The sequence below is a fragment of the Euleptes europaea genome, chromosome 2, assembly GCF_029931775.1.
Source record: "Euleptes europaea isolate rEulEur1 chromosome 2, rEulEur1.hap1, whole genome shotgun sequence".
NCBI classification, from domain to species: domain Eukaryota; kingdom Metazoa; phylum Chordata; class Lepidosauria; order Squamata; family Sphaerodactylidae; genus Euleptes; species Euleptes europaea.
In genome coordinates, this window is record NC_079313.1 from 95940078 (window position 1) to 95956893 (window position 16816).

A 16816-nucleotide genomic window follows, 5' to 3' on the forward strand; every position below is an offset into this window, starting at 1 on the left:
ATCACAGTTCTCTCGGAGCTCTCTCAGCCTCACCTACCTCACAAGGTGTCTGTTGAGGGGAGAGGAAGAGAAGGCGATTGTAAGCTGGTTTGATTCTCCTTAAAAGGTAGAGAAAATGGACATATAAAAGCCAACTCTTCTTCTGATTCTGATTCTTTTTCTCTCTCCCCTCCTTCATCCTAACTGCACAACAGCCCTGTGGTGTGGGTTAGGCTGAGAGAGTGTGTGATGGGCCCAAGGTCACCTGGAAGGCTTCCATGTCAGAGCAGGGACTGGAACCTGGTTTTCCCATGTCCTACTCTGACAGTCTAACCACTAAACCATGCCAGCTCTCTGGCTCTCAGCCTCCTTGAGACTGAAGACATAGGAGCAAATGAAGGTGCTTAGCACAAAGTCATGGCCCTGGTCCATCTAGTTGGCTCTTGTCTGCTGTGACTGGCAGTGAATCTCCAAGGTCTTGCTCCCTGAGCTCCTATAGGTGGAGATGCCAGGGTGCTGTCTATATTCAAAGCACATGCTCTGGCTGCTGAGCTGTGGCTTAGGGTGGAGAAAAACACAACAGGAGAAATGGTGGTCAAGGTGGCTTCTATTTTTACCTGCATCCATTCCCAAGTGTAGAGGGATAGGAGCTATTTTGAGCTATTCTTACTAGCTTGCGAAACAGCTTTTTTACGATAAAGCCATTTTCTCCTGACACCTGGTGGCTGTAAATAACGCTACAGGAGAGCTCTGGGCCGTTTTAACCTCCTTCCACACTGGAGAGATTCTCTGCTACTTTAAATCTCTAAAATGCAGTGAAGTTTAGTTTTTTTTTTTTTTTACAGAGTATCTAATTGTTGGTGTTAGGCTTGCTAGCTCTTTACCCAAGGAGAGCAACTATTATTTTAACAGCTTTGAAGAAACAGCATTTGCAGAATTGTGTTGCAGTCTATTTGCAAACCAGCTGTGGAGCACAACTGGAGTTGTGCTTCCAACAGCAAGTGGGGAAGTAATTCAGGGGGAAGGCTCCATTCCTAAATGCTTGGAGTCTTCTCCAGAGATTAAGTTACAGTGACAGCCATAGCTTTGACTATGAGGAGTTGGCAAACTTAATTTGATTCAATGTTACACTTCACTGGAGAAAATATTTCTGAACTGGTGAGGCACAGAAGTATGGATTCTCTAAAAGCCCTCCAATTGAAGCTGAATGCTTGGCAATTGACTTCTCACACTTGAAGTTTTTTTATTTAAATGTTGCCCACAGTAACCAGTAAGTTGTTTGAAGCTGTTTAGTCTGCAGTCAGCACAGTGGAGGGTGGAATTTGACCACCTGAGCAAACTGAAAAGTAGGCAGGCTTTTCACACTTTGCAAGACATTTCTTTTGTGACTGTAGCCAAATGCGCAAGTGGGGAATCCGCAGAGGCTTGTGGGGGTTCACTTCATTTCTTCCTGTATCCTCTTCCCCACATTATTTCCTTTTTCTCTCCTGGCAGCCCCCATATGCTCTCTCATTTCCCTACTTTCCTTCTCTTGATCGCTTGCTTTATCTCCACTAGGGGGCGTTTGAGGACTGTATACTGGAGCAACATTAAAGCTGGATTTTATCCAACTAGAGAATGTGGTTCAAACCATCATATGATTGCATGAATCATATTTTAATGTGGTGAATGAGAAGGGTCTGTTTTTTAAAAAAAAAGTTTTAAAGAGTTCTGCAGGGGTACTTGCTCCTTTACAGAATTACAGGTGCAAAGGATGACCCCTGTAACATGAATAAGTTTTCTTGTCGTTTAGGGCCCTCCCAACTGCAATTGTTCCTAGCCTTGGGATGTCTGTGTAGCCAGAAGGAATTAGCACTGTCTGACATCATGGGTTTCAGGAGTGAGAAATTTTGAATAGAAGTGTGCCCTGCTAACTTAATGTATGAATACAAAAGAGCAAGAGTCTCATAGCCCCTTAAAGACTAACAAAATTTCTGGCAGGGTATGAGCTTGTGTGGCCCTGATCTGGATGGTCCAGGCTATCCGGATCTCGTCAGATCTCAAAAGCTAAGCAGGGTCAGCCCTGGTTAGTATTTGGATGGGAGACCACCAAGGAATACCAGGGTTGCTGTGCAGAGGAAGGCACTGGCAAACCACCTCTGTTAGTCTCTTGCCATGAAAACCCCAAAAGGGGTCGCCATAAGTCGGCTATGACTTGATGGCACTTTACACACACACACACACACGAGCTTGTGTGTGGCTCACGAAAGCTCATACCCTGCCAGAAATTTTGTTGGTCTTTAAGGGGCTAATGGACTCCTGCTCTTTTCTACTGCTACAGACAGACTATGGCTACCCATCATGATCTCTGTAAATGTATGAAGTTGGCCTGGTTGTTCCCCACTAATACTCCATGTGCCTGGGCTTCACTTCACTAAGTGTAGCAGGGATGAAGTGGTAAAAATTGGCATTGGAAGGATAGCAAGTTTCCTTGCAGAAGTGCTCTTGGGTTTTTTATTGTATCAGCAAACTGAACCTACTATTCCTGTCAATCTCCACAGAACTCAAGCAATGTCTAGACCCGTCAATATTTGATTGGGCAGTTTTGGTTCTTTTTATTGGGCCTGTTAACCAGTTAGGGACTTTGTCCATTAAACAGTGTGTGTGTGTTTGTGTGAGTTAGAATGACAGATGATAGAGGGCAGAAGAAGTCAAAGCAATGGAAGAGAGAAGCAAAAGGGGTGATTAGTTTGCACAGAGTAGGAGTAAGAATGGGAGTAAAGGGAGGTCAGGTGGAAATGTGAGCTCCCTTGTGCTGCCACTATTCTAATGGAGCACACAGAAAGATGGCTGACCCAATGCCCTGTATATTGAAATCAGCAATGCTGTAATGTCGAGCAAACCAGTGTTTGTGCGCATATTGCACCACTAGATGTGCAGCATCCAGGACAGCATTTGCAGTGGGTTGCATTTGGATCCCTCGATGTTTGGATTTTAATATTTCGTTTTGTTTCAAGAAGAAAAAACCAAGAATTGCACAGGAGGGTCAGACATTGGTGTTACAGCTTGAGTCTCTATGTGCTGAGAGAACAGGCTTATATGCACCTGCCATATAAAAATATGCTTGCATGTGACCATGTGAAAATCCATAAGCCCCGTAGATAAAGGTTTATGCTGCCAAGTATCCTCAGAACTCTTTTCCCACTCCTTCACCCCAGGCTGTCTTTTGCCCAAGTAGAGCTCACTTCTTGCTTTGGAGCCTATTACTGAGGGGAAAATAAATGTAAAAAGGGAAAGGAAGGGAATGTCAAGGGAGAACTGTTGAGTAGGGAAGGACACAAATACTTATTTGCACCAAAAAAACCTCCTCTGCAAGGGTATCCAAGTGCCTGCCTTAGCATAAAGAGGGAAACATGGAGTTGGGAGTCCTGGGTTTCCCTCATAACATTTACTTCTAGCATATATGGTTCTTTTGGGGGGGTTGTTTAAAGGAAAGTGTTTTGTGCTGGAAGTGTTTATTTCTTTTATTAGAACAGTCTGTATTTCTCCCTTTATAAATCTTGTTGATACTTTTTTGGTAGTGGAAAATTGAAAGTGATGCAGAAATGTAAGATATGATGCTGCCAGAAGAGTACAATGTCATGTAATTTTGCTTACCACTAAGAAAAAACACTTGCTATTTGTGTGCCAGTAGATGGTGCTTTAGTGATACATTTAATGGGGAAAAACAGATTAATTTATGAACAAAGCACAGTGGACCATTTCCAAACCTCAATTTCGCTTCCATAGTTGTTAGTAGTGTTTTGTTTTTTTCAATTGACACCTGCTAAACAGTTGATAGTGGTTTGGTATTACTTCAAAAATGTTTCTTCAAGCCTGCTAATAATTTGAGTTTTTGAAGGCTCGTTTTCTTTAAATAGGAACCTTTCAAGCAGTACTCCTTTTTTTAAGCTGGGTTTTTGTGTGTGCCTGTGAGTGTGTACGCACTGCTCCTTGTATTTAAGATGCGTAATAAATTTTGGGCTGGATCCTAACTATGCTTTCTGTTAATGAAAGACACTTTCACCAGCAGAAAAAGGGGGAGTTGTTTTTATCTATCCCCCCCCTACACCACATGCAGTTTGCTCCCTACATAGTTCCCCACACTGATTCTCAAGGGCAAGATTTCATTGGGCATGAGAGAGGTCAAAATTCCCTTCTGTGAATGCTGCTTTCCTTGTATAGTGCAGAATCCAAGCCATTGTTTGTTAACTGTCCTGGCCTACGTCCTTGTACATGGGTGGGATGGCATTCTGGGTAATGAGAAGTGACACACTTTCGTACAGGATCTTGGGTCAAGCTCAAAAAGGAAAGCAAGTAAAACCATTTTTCCACAGTGTACGTAATTGTGGCATTCTTGTCATAAGAAAGGTGGTCCCTACATGATTGTATTTGGATATGGAAGCCCTGGTCCAGAACTCTGCTCAACTGTGAAAGTCACTGTATGGTTTTGGTCAAACAACTGTTTCTTTACATCAAAAGTGCTGTGAGGATAAAGGGAAGTGCCGCCTCTCCAGGTAAACGGAATCACATTCTAGCTGTATCTGAAGAAGTGAGCTGTGGCTCATGAAAGCTCATACCCTGCCAGAAATTTTGTTCGCCTTTAAGATGCTACTGGATTTTTGCTCCTTTCTACAACATTCCATTAGGGTTGTGCTGCTGGTCTAAATAAATGGAGAAAGGTGCTTGTGAAGGTACTCAAATGGCACCCTGAATTTGGGGAGTCTCTGCAGCAGTCGTCTTGTTTGTGGGCTTCTTAGAGGCACCTGGTTGGTCACTGTGTAAACAGACTGCTGGACTTGATGGACCTTGGTCTGATCCAGCATGGCCTTTCTTATGTTCTGCAGATCGCATCTTGGCCAGAAGACATAGTTTTTTTAATATGGGTTTAAAATAAAGCTGTGTGTGTATGGAAGGAACAGGGCTGTTAATGGTCTGCTCACAAATAGCATACATTGTTATGTGGATACATGGGGGGGAATGCACCAGTTGGGTGGCTGAAATGTTGGGAGATCCTTGTTATAAAAGCAGCCTAGATCTACAAATGCAGCAAAGGGGTTGTTTTTTTGCAACTCTTCCTAGATTGTACAGTTTGGACTACAAGTGCAAGGTTGCTTATTTAAATATTCTCCTGTGTTAAACATTTTTTCCATGTGCATAGAAAATGTCCCAAAGGGCTGAGGGATAGCTTTATTTCCCGATGTGACAGGCTTTGTGTTCAAGGAAGCCTTTTCATGGAGCATGAAACCCTGCCTGCTGTCAAATCTGCTTCAGCCCAGGGATGAAGTATATCACCTGATTATGCTGTATTTGGGGACCAGCTCTGACATCTTTCATGAAATACCCCTGGTGCTTTTGGGTCCCACCCAATTCTAAAGGAGGCGCCTGATTGAAGTTCTAGACCAGTGGTTCCCAAACCTTTCAGGCCACTGCCCCCTTGGTTCCACAAGCTCAACCCCAGCGCCCCCTACCCTATCCTATAAAAAGCATTGTTCAAAATAGTGGCTTGCATGACACACTAAAGAAGAGAATAACAATAAAATTTCAAAACAGTAACAATTAATTGTACATCTTTTCAAAATCAAATTAAAACTTTTTACTTGAAATTTATTCAGCAAAACTGATGAACTTGATCCAGTGGTACCAGCTCTTCAAAGTCTAGGGAAAAATTCTGATAGTTTCCACCAAATTTGCCAGCATGGTGCCATAGCTTGATCTATTGTAAATTAGTGAACAACACAGTTGAAGCGGCCCACCACTAGCGCCCCCTGCTGCCCCCTTGCCTCTTAGTGCCCCCCTAGGTAATCCCACCGCCCCCCCCAGGGGGTGGTACTGCCCACTTTGGGAACCACTATTCTAGACTAAAGAGGTGTTCTGTGATGCTGAACAGTAAGGTGTTTTTTTAGCTTACATAGTAAGAGACAGCATATTCTGAGGCTAGTGTGTTAACTCTTGTGCTAGGATGACATCCCACTTGAGCCTTGTGGAAATGGGTGAGCTTCCCACTGTTAGCCCGAGCTGTTGGTTCGCTGGTGAAATGCAAAACTGCAGCTGGCACTGTTGCTGTTCTGCTACCTCAGCCAAGGGAAGTAATAGCAGGTGCTATGCTGCCCACAGGCGCCGTTTTGAGGTACCCTGGTCTATAACCGTGAAAGCTTTATCCCACCTTTCCTTGGCTTAAGACAGCTAGCTCAAGAAGTTTTAGCTTCTTCTGGCATTGCTTGTGATAGAAGGGAGATCACTTGTAAACAGAAAATAATTGGCTGATAATAATTAGTATTGCTGATAACTTGCCATGTTCATGTGAAGGAGTCATGCAAAGAGTTTCCAGGAACCTGCTGGATTCATTTAGACCAGGTTCTGGTCTGGGTGTATCTTCACTGTGCTCTTTGAAGATGCTTTGGCAAGTCTCAGACAGGCTGTGGATAACTAGAAAAAGTAAATACACCTCTCTATTGTCCATTTCACATGGTACACAGAGGCATCTCTTGCTTTGCCCACCGATATACACTCCGTAGGCATCCAGCCAATCACAGCTCCCTGTTGAGTAAACCTGCATAAGAAACGTGCTTGCTTCTTTTACTTTGTACGTTTTTAGACTGTGTCTCCACTGGCCAGTCCCTCAGAGCTGCAGGCTGCAAGCACAGGCCAAGAGCTTTTTGACCCCCTTTGGTTCAGGCCTTTGGCCACACTTAGGCTTTTAATACCTGCAACAGGAGGAAAACAAAAGCCCAGCTGGCAGACGTCTTCCCACAATTCCCTCCTTTTCTGAAAGAACCTCATAACCTTGAAATGTGATGTGCAAAGCTGCTCATACAGTTGATGCAATGACGGAATCATTAAGAGGGTATTCTAGGTCTAAGGAAAGCAGAAAGAAGCCTTTATTAGGTTAAAATCTGTGCATTGACTTGTGTTTACAAGACAGCAGGGAACGGGTGCAATTTCTGGATCTGAGAACATCCCTGCACGCTTTCACTGTGTTTGGAAGAGGGGGCACTGCCCTGTGCCCCGGTCAAACTTTTTATACAGTCTGCTATGTAATGCAAAGGAAGGGCTATAGAGCCTTCTCCTTGTGAATGGCTTCCAGTGATTGTGTTTAAGAAGGTGTGAGCAATGAAATGGTTCTCCTTGGAAACAGTATGTAGAATCATCGTCTGATTGCTGACAAATGACAGCATTTGTAAGTCAGTCATATACTAATTTGGACACAGATTTCTGATACATGCAGTCTAACTATGCTTAAACGGGAATGCACTCCTGCTACTGTGTACCTGGTTTATAATTGCAGGGCCTGAGCACAAGAACAGTAAAAGGACAGGCACCATCTCCCGTCTTCTGCCCCCTCCCCACTGTCTGCTCAATTTGAAGGATTATTATGTTAAATTGAGCCACTGCTGAATGATTTTAAGTGAGGACTTGTGTCTGAGATCAAGTGATTGATGAGCACTTTCTGGGACTGAAATCCTTAGAGGCTAACTTTAATAAGGAGATGGGTGGAAATGCATGGGTATGAATACAGTAAGGCCATCATTTTAGGGGAGATAGCTGTCATCTCAGGATGAGTCTCTTTCTGTGTGCCCAGCCATTCTTTAAGTAAAGCTTTAGCTGAAAGCATCATGGTGATCCAGCATTTATCGTATGAAATATTCCTAAATCCTGGCTTGCATATCAGGAGTTTTCAGTGCGGTTGTCAGTCCAGGGCCAGTGTAGACGCTCCAAACCATCAAGTGATGGAATTTTTGCTGTGCTGCACTAGTTGGCACATGTCCCAATTTCTCCCCATGAAAAAACTCCTTGCACATTATGATGCACCCCCTTTTCACTTTTAGTACCCACTCTCTCAGCCTGTCTGTGTATGCTGAGGGAAACCGTTAGCCTGAGTGTATTTGTGAGGAGATTATTTTTCTCCTTCTCCAGTCCCACACCTTGTTTTACCTCAGAGAGAAATTTGACACAAGAGGCTTCTTAACATTAACAAGCAGAACAGGGACGTTTATTGAACAGTATTCACAAGATGGATTTTTGAGGAAAAGGCAAAATTGGGGGGAAAACAAAATCATATATATATATATATATATATATATATATATATATATATATATATATATACACACACACACACACACACACACACACACACACAATTTCTTCAGAGAGAGAGCTTAGTTTAGAGTTTGCTTAGATGTTACTCAAGTTAAGTTCCTTCAGTTCTTAATTTACAAGCTTAGTTCTGTTCCGCAGAACTCTCACAGATTCAGTTCCACAGACTCTGTTCCCAGCCACCTAACAGGAATGAAGAGACTTTGAGTCTCTTATTCCCTGAGAACAATACAGAAGTATGGGGAATTACCAAATTCTCTCTTCCAGTTCTCACTGACTACCCCACACCACTGGCAGTAATCCTCCACACCTCCCTGTAATCGGAATAGCTCTGCCCCAGAGACTAATTCCCCTTTGAACCTGAGAAAGGGCCCCTTTTCACGCAATTCTCGATCCTGTCACTCCACAGGTTGTGTGTTCTACTAGCTTAGGCTATACAGAACCCTTTGGTTCACAGAGTTGTTCACTGCTCCCTGTCACACAGGTTCACCAGCTCAGAACCTTTCACAGCTTCTTCTAAGTCTCGCTACCAAGCTCAAAATCTTTCACAGCCTCCTCTCAGGCTGGTTACCAAGTTCAGAATCCTCCACCATCTCTCAGAGCTCAGTGTCAGCTTTCTGGCTCTGCCCACTCTTGGTCTCTCAGCTTTTTCTACAGATTAATCCCTTGTCTGTCACACACATAAAGAACAGAGTGCATCAATGAGAAAGTGAAGGTGAACCTTTACCCTGACATGCTCACTTTCTAGGTGAAAACCCTGAAGGGGTACAACCCAGGGAAAACTTCACTACTTCATTCTGCTAAACTGGTTCTTCGTTTATTCAAACATCTAGCATGAGAGAAGGCAAAGGGGGCTCATTTCCCTGGAACTGCAGATGGCCATAACTGGGGTCACCTGGTTCACCTCATGCATTTTGTTCATGACATGTACAGCCAAGGAAGGCACAGCCTGCTTGGGTGGACGTAAATTTATGTTGCAAACCAGTCTTCCATCTCTACAAGAAAGTCAACAAGGGACTTAAATTTGGAAGGATTCCAGCCTGTTCAAAAGGCCAACAGAACAGCAACTTCCGTCCCTCTGTCTTCCAAGATTTCAGGCAGTATCTGAAAGAAACCCCTGGCAACAGTAAAAGGGTCTGAGCCAAAGCAATTCATTACACCCTAAAGAAGGTAGCAAAACTGTAGCAGCTGCAGGAAACCATCTTTATGTTCTACTAGAAAACAAAGCAGACGTGCAGAAAATTTTCTAAAAGCTGGAAGTGTGTTGAGTCATCAGTGGCTCCTAGTGTGCATGGATCCTTGGTCCTTGCAGCTGTGGAAGTTTTCTTTAAACATCCGCTTCAATTCAATTCAAACTTGTGAACTGATCCTTCAGACAGTAAAAGCCAACCAAAACTTCATGCCAACATGGGGCATAGCTTGATGGCCATTATGTTGAGTTCCCAAAGACAGAAAATGAAGCGGAAACTGTCAGCTAAGGCATCTCATGGGCATGTCTTCTTTTAGGGCTTGTATACTTGGGATGTTCTTCTGAATTAGTGGAGTACGGTGCCACAGGGCCACATTAATTTCAGACAAATAGGGTTGGATCCTGCCAGCTTTCCCACTCAATCTCATTGGATTCTTCTCCTTACTACAGCATTAATCCCATGTGGCTTTCGTCCATGCAGGTCCCATCAGGTGGGGTCTGGACATCTCCTGGGATTGCAACTGATCTGCATCACACAAAGATCAGCTCTCTTGGAGGAAATGGCTGCTTGTGAGTCTGGGCTGCATGGCATTATACCCTGATGAGGTTCCTCCCATCCCCACGCACCACCCCCAAATCTCCAGGAACTTCCCAACCTAGAGCTGGCAACCCTGCCCATCATCCCAAGCAGAAAAGCTGGTTGGATGCAGCTCATGACTTCAAGGACCATGGTCTGTGACGGTTGTGTCTCCATGAATGCCTGATGTCATAGAGTAGCTTAGCAGGCACCATGATAGTTCATCTAGATGCCATAAGCCTTGCTGATCTGATCTCAAAGAGGAATTTGTTCCACCGTTATTGTGTTACATCATATTTGGATTTCCAACTCCCTAATAACTGTGTGAACAAGCCCCATGGTATGTGTGTATACACAGACTTGGGAGAAGGTGGAAGAGAGTGAAAGGTGGTCTGGCAGGATAGTGCCAAGACAGAAAAATATAGAAGGAATCAGAAGAGGAGCTGAAGAAGGCCAATATCAGTTTACACTCCCATCGAAGTGAGGGACAGGAAAGAGCCACACACAAGGAAGGAGAGGGGAACGAAGACAATCCTGAATTTCCATATCCAGGGCTCCCAATTAATTTACTAGATTTGTTTATATTAGTTGTTGTATGAACGTAAGAACATAAGAAAAGCCCTGCTGGGTCAGACCAAGGTCCATCAAGTCCAGCAGTCTGTTCACACAGTGGCCAACCAGGTGCCTCTTGGAAGCCCACAAACAAGGCGACTGCAGCAGCATTACCCTGCCTGTGTTCCACAGCACCTAATATAATAGGCATGCTCCTCTGATCCTGGAGAGACTAGGTATGCATCATGGCTAGTATTCTTTTTGACTAGTAGCCATGGATAGCTCTATCCTACATGAAAGATGCATCTTTCAGCCAGAGTTTAAAATGTTATTTGAATGCCAATTGGCACTTAATCTCTGGCTAAACTGCAGCAACAAAGCCCCATGGCAGAGAGTGGTAAACTGCAGTCCAAGCTCTGCTCACAATCTGAGTTCAATCCCGATGGAAGTTGGTTTCAGGTCGCTGGCTCAAGGTTGACTCAGCCTTCCATCCTTCTGAGGTTGGTAAAATGAGTACCCAGCTTGTTGGGGGTAAAGGGAAGATGACTGGGGAAGGCACTCGCAAATCACCCCGTAAACAAAGTCTGCCTAGTAAACATCGGGATGTGACGTCACCCCATGGGTCAGGAATGGCCTGGTACTTGCACAGGGGACCTTTACCTTTACCTTAAGCTGCAGCATAGTCTCAAAGGTACTGACACACGTGCTGGTGGATGCTGCTGCTACTTGGCTCTTTACAATATCTATGAGAACAGCTCCTGGGAGAACAGAATTTTCTGTTCTACATTTTCTTTCCTGCAGTCCATTAAAACATCTTGCTGTGTTGTATATGGACAGCAAAGATGGCTTGGGAGAAGGAAGAACCTTGTTCAGTTTGGCATTATTTTGTCTGCACTGAAGGCTAGCATTAGGACTTTCCCCCTCCTCCCACAATATTCTCACTTATGCAACAGCTCCCTGTTTATTTTCCTGATAGGGTGGGAAGCAACAATTGAGACAGCTTAAGAATTTTTACTCTCTGTTTACTCCTGCTGTGCTTCTAAGTAGCAGCCACTTAATAGTACTTGGTACAACAAAGCTCAGAATAGCTAAACACAACAGGAACAGTTAATTTTACAGGGTGCACATATAGGCTGGTAACATATGAATAAGCCAACTAGAGGGCATCTGGGGTAGAATTCAGTGCCAGGACCTTCTGAGGTCCACACAAAGACCCCAGTCTTCCCAGCTCTTCCCTCCCCCCTCTGCCATTTCCAACCCCAAGAAAGTTTATTTCTGGGGTTATGGGACCCACATGGAGTCATAAACACAAGGGTTTAGGAGGCTGGGGAGGGGTGAAATTACTCCCTCTTGCCCCTTCCATCAGCAGAGTTCTGCTCATGCAAGAAACAAAAAGAAGCAATTTTGCCCCCTTCTCCCTCCCCTCTGGAGCCTCCTCTCATGTGTGGCTGTAATTCTCTGTGGGTCCCATGAACCCAAGAATAAACTTTCAGAAATGGCTTCTTGGGGCAGCGGAGAGTCACGAAGTTCTGTGGCTGTCATTGCTTTCCATTGACAGATTGCAAGTTCCACAGTGTGTCTCTTCTCAGTTTTGGTAATTTGAGCACACATCACTGCTTGACATGGAGAGAACTCAGCTTAAATTAGACCCTATACGAGTCCAAATCTTTTTTACCACACCAATGTGCAGGCTAAGGTTGCTTGGGAGGTTGGGCCATTCATTCTGAATTTCACTTTGGGCAAATCTGGTGACAACCTAGCATATCTGAAACACTGACGAGGAACTTCAATATTCTTACTGAAACAGTTGGCTCCCCTCAAAATCCCTCAGATGCTTTTCCTGAAGAAATTCCAGATCTGCTTCAAATGTCTCTTCAGGTAAAATTTCAAAAGCAGTTCTTTATGGGATATTGGAGTTCTGTGATCTCTTAATGTATTTTGGGGGCTTAAAGAGAAGCCACAGGAAAAGGGATCATTGTGGATTGTTTTGCCCTGTCCTGGATGGCCCAGGCTAGCCTGATCTCATCAGATCTCAGAAGCTAAGCAGGGTCATTCCTGGTTAGTATTTGGATGGGAGATCACCAAGGAATACCAGGGTTGCTGTGCAGAGGAAGGCACTGGCAAACCACCTCTGTTAGTCTCTTGCCATGAAAACCCCAAAAGGGGTCGCCATAAGTCGGTTGTGACTTGAAGGCGCTCGCACACACACACACACACACACACACAGAGATTGTTTTTGCAGTGAGAGCTATGGAACCATTTTTTCTGGTCGGCTTACGTCACCTGTGGAAGTCATGGACTAAAGGGATAACCTCTTCCAGTTGACACAGAAGGCTAGAGAATTGCCCTGCCTCTAAATCCCTATGGGGGAAGTTACGGTCAATCAGAATATTCTCTTTATATCAGAACGCAAGGAGCACCTCCAGTAAATCCAGTGTTGCTCTCAGTAACAATACTGAAGCCTCCCAGGCAGGACATGCTTATGAATGCAATAGGCCAGAAAAGTTATGAATCTGTTTGTTTTCTGGTCTTTAACAAAAAATACTTTCAGCTGTAGAGTTTGCTGGTGATAGCCATAATGTCTCCTGCACTAAGTTAGAGGCACACCTAGGGTTGCCAGGTCCCTCTTTGTCACTCGTGGGAGGTTTTTGGGGCAGAGCCTTAGGAGGGTGGGGTTTGGGGAGGGACTTCAATGCCATAGAGTCTAATTGCCAAAGGCGGCCATTTTCTCCAGGTGAACTGGTCTCTATCGGCTGGAGATTAGTTTTAATAGCAGGAGATCTCCTGCTATTACCTGGAGGCTGGCAACCCTAGGCACACCTTTTAAATTTTTTGTCCCTTCTGACTTTTTGCAGAACTGGATTGGCATTATGAACGACATGAATTAAGCAGAGAGAAGACATTATTGGATTCATCATGCATTTGCCATTGATCATGGCGAAGACTGAAGATCAACTATCACATTGATCTGTTTTAGTCTAAATGTGGCTTTTCTCTGTACGACAATACAAGAAAGTAAAAGAATCTGGATGGGCAGCAGGGAAAATAAGAGTAGGCACCCATTTCTCAGAAAGCCAGAGCCAAACCTACTGTTTAATCACCTCTGGCTATACATGAGACTGTACATGGAATCAGTGTAGCCTTTGGGATCTTAGCTGCTGAAATATTGCACTGTTTTCTTTCAGCTGGTTTGCAAAATATCATTTGAAAATGGTAGTTACTCAGTGGCAGTGCTGCAAGGAATGGCTCTGAAATATTCATGCCATTCAGAATGCTAGAAAACCTTTGTGGAACTATGAGGTTTATGAAACCCCTGAAAATGCATCCTGTTAAGCAGCATAGCATATCTTCACAATTTGCTTGTATTTTACAGGGATTTGCTGATTTTCCCATCTCTCTGAAAAGGCAGCTTTTCATGGATTTCTGACTGCCTAACTACTCAGAACTTTTTCACATAGGAAGATTTCTTACATGCATACTATGCCTATGTTGACCAGACTGTGCATTTGAGTAACAAATACATCCCTTGTACCTTTCAAAATTTTGGCCTTGATAAGGATGGATAAACAGCACCATAGAGGTTTAAAAGCAATATAAGCCTCATGTTGTATGAAAACACTCTTAATCCTGGTGTGGGGTTGTTGAATACTTAAGGCTCAATAGAGCGTTTGTGGTGATTTCTGAGGATTTTACATTCCTAGTGCTTTTTAAAATTCAACATACTGCCTAAGCAGAAATGGTAGACCAGAAGAAACTTGACATTTTGGTTTCATTAGATTTTTCTTGTAGTAGTACACAGTACCCATTTTAAATGGATGCTCTTCACTGTTAAAAATAAAAAATTTGGAATATATTCTCCCCCAACTTCCTATTTCAAACAGAGCGGTTCTTAAGGAGCCAGTGTTTATTTAGTCAAGGATACTTAGGGTCTCTGTATGTGACAGAGTTCCTTTTAGGCAGAATATGAATATCACCTCTGTTTGAGCTGGAAGTAGATACAGGTTTAGGAGAGGAGTGTCCTAAGGAGATTTCCTTGTAAAGAATAAATATAAAGGGATAGTTTTGTTGGGCAATAGGAGGGGGAGATCAGTGTAGGAAGGAAGTGTGAGATAAATAAGGAAGAAAGTGATAGGGGAGGGCAGGGCATCTATCGCACAAGAAGCAATAGTGTTTCCAATGCACAACCTTTACTAATAACACACAACCAGTGATGGGTGCTACACCTTGGCTTGAATTTTAATTGGATCACTAACCTCCAACCCTGAAAAATTATCTCTTTATCAAGCAATCAAAGGAGTTCCTAGTTGTATTACAAATGACCCTGGGCATATGTAATCCAAGCATATGAGAAGTTCTTCCAAAGGTAAGCTTGTAGCATGGCCAGCATTGGCTAGTGAGCAAGGGAGATAGTGGGACACATGATTTTCTGCCATCACCCACCTATGTACCTTCTGTGGGAATTTAGTACAAAGAGGGTTGGGGAACTAACCTTATAGCCATTCATTCACTGAAGAAGTTGATCCAGTATGAGGCCTAAGGTGTCTAATTTTCATATGTCAAGCTTATTAGTTGAATTGGGTTATTTCTGCTTGAGACTTTTGAAAATATTTGTCTCACCAGCATTTTCACAACTGTCAATGTCCCTCCAAAGCTATTGGTATAGTGTTAAGGCATAATAATTTTGACTCTGTATTTTTATTTCCCTCCTAGCTGATGCTTAAAATAGGCATATTATGATTATTATTTTTTGGCCTGGTTCTTTAGCAGAGCTAAAGCACAGCTGGGATGGAAAACATGTCTGACTGAGAGGCAGGAAGCTCTGAGAGTTCTCCTCTCTGTCCTTGCTGATGAGAAGATCAAGGTCCTTATTGTCTGATCCCAAGAAACTATATATGGGTCCTAAATAAACTAATTGTGTGTGTGTTATATTTTGATGGAACTAGAGAAGCCTGACTACTTTACAACCTTTCCAGTGTCACAGGATTCCTATAGGGAAATATCAATGTGCTTATTGTCCGCGGATGCATAATAACGAGAGCTGACACCAGAGCTGGGCCAACTTTATTTTTATTGTTCAAGAGGGATCTGCAGCGCACACAACCAAAACATCCCCAATAACTGATTGCAGTGCGGGCCATTGCAGGGATGCTGAAGAGTCAGGCCTCCTCTTGTTTTTTGCATCCCCATTCTTAGGGCGAGACCCACCCTGGCTCTGAGCTCTGAGCCATCACATGTGGTACGGCTCCTGCTCTTCCTTGCCAAGCCTTTTTAGTGCTTGAGGGAGGTGTGCCACGTTCAATCCACCCTAGCCGCAAGGTCTATAGGTAAAGGATAGCGGCACCCCTCAAGGAGTTCCTGTCCCAGGTCCCTGCCAGGGACGGAGGCCCCAGTCCTGGTCTGAGGGTTACTCCTTCATCTTCCAAACTGATGCCTCAGGGTGCTCACCGGAGTTGTTCGACTTCCAAAGAGGGAGGGTCTGCCCGACCCAGTCCATAATATCCCTTCCCTTGGCTCCACCCCTCATCATACATCAGGCCTGACGATGCCCAGCGCTTGGCTCTCATTCTCGCAACCGCAGCCAAAATTCGCCCCGCCCTTTACCTCTTTGAAGGTGGGCTGGGGCGGTCTTTGCTGCCTTTTCACCACTTTTACTTTAATTATTCTGCTCAGCGTGGTGTAGTGTTTAAGAGCGGTGGACTCTAATCTGGAGAACCGTTTTTGATTCCCCGCTCCTCCACCTGAGCTGCAGACGCTAATATGGTGAACTGGGTTGGTTTCCCCTCTCCTACACAAGTAGCCAGCTGGGTGACCTTGGGCTAGTCACAGCTCTCTTAGAGCTCTCTCAGCCTCACCTTCCTCTCTCAGAGGAAGGGAAGGAGATTGTAAGCCGGTTTGAAAATTGGTTGTGTGTGTGTGTGTGTGTGTGTGTATATATATATTCATATTCAAAAATAGCTGAGGGAAGGACCATATATACTATCTTGAGTTCCTTGAAAAAATGGTGTGTGTGTGTATGTGTGTGTATATATACATACACACACACACTTTTTTTTTCAAGGAAAAAATGGTGTGCATACACACACATACCCCGAGGAACAAAATATTGCAAAAACACTACAAACTTATAAAAAGCAGACAATAACCCACACCCAAATTTGTGTTACACCATGTTCCCTTAATCCTTTTTTCTTTTAATGTAATTACAGTCCAAGAATTATTTCACAGTCCCATAGGGTCAGATTTTCTGTTTCAGTTTTATGCAAAGAGTTGTAATTGTTCCTAAAAACAACAAAGAGAGACCGATTCTTTACAAATGCGACCCATTTCCCCCCACATGTAGGCCATGATCATCTCCATCAGCATGATGTGCCATGCTCTATGCAATCCTTTACTCCTGGAAC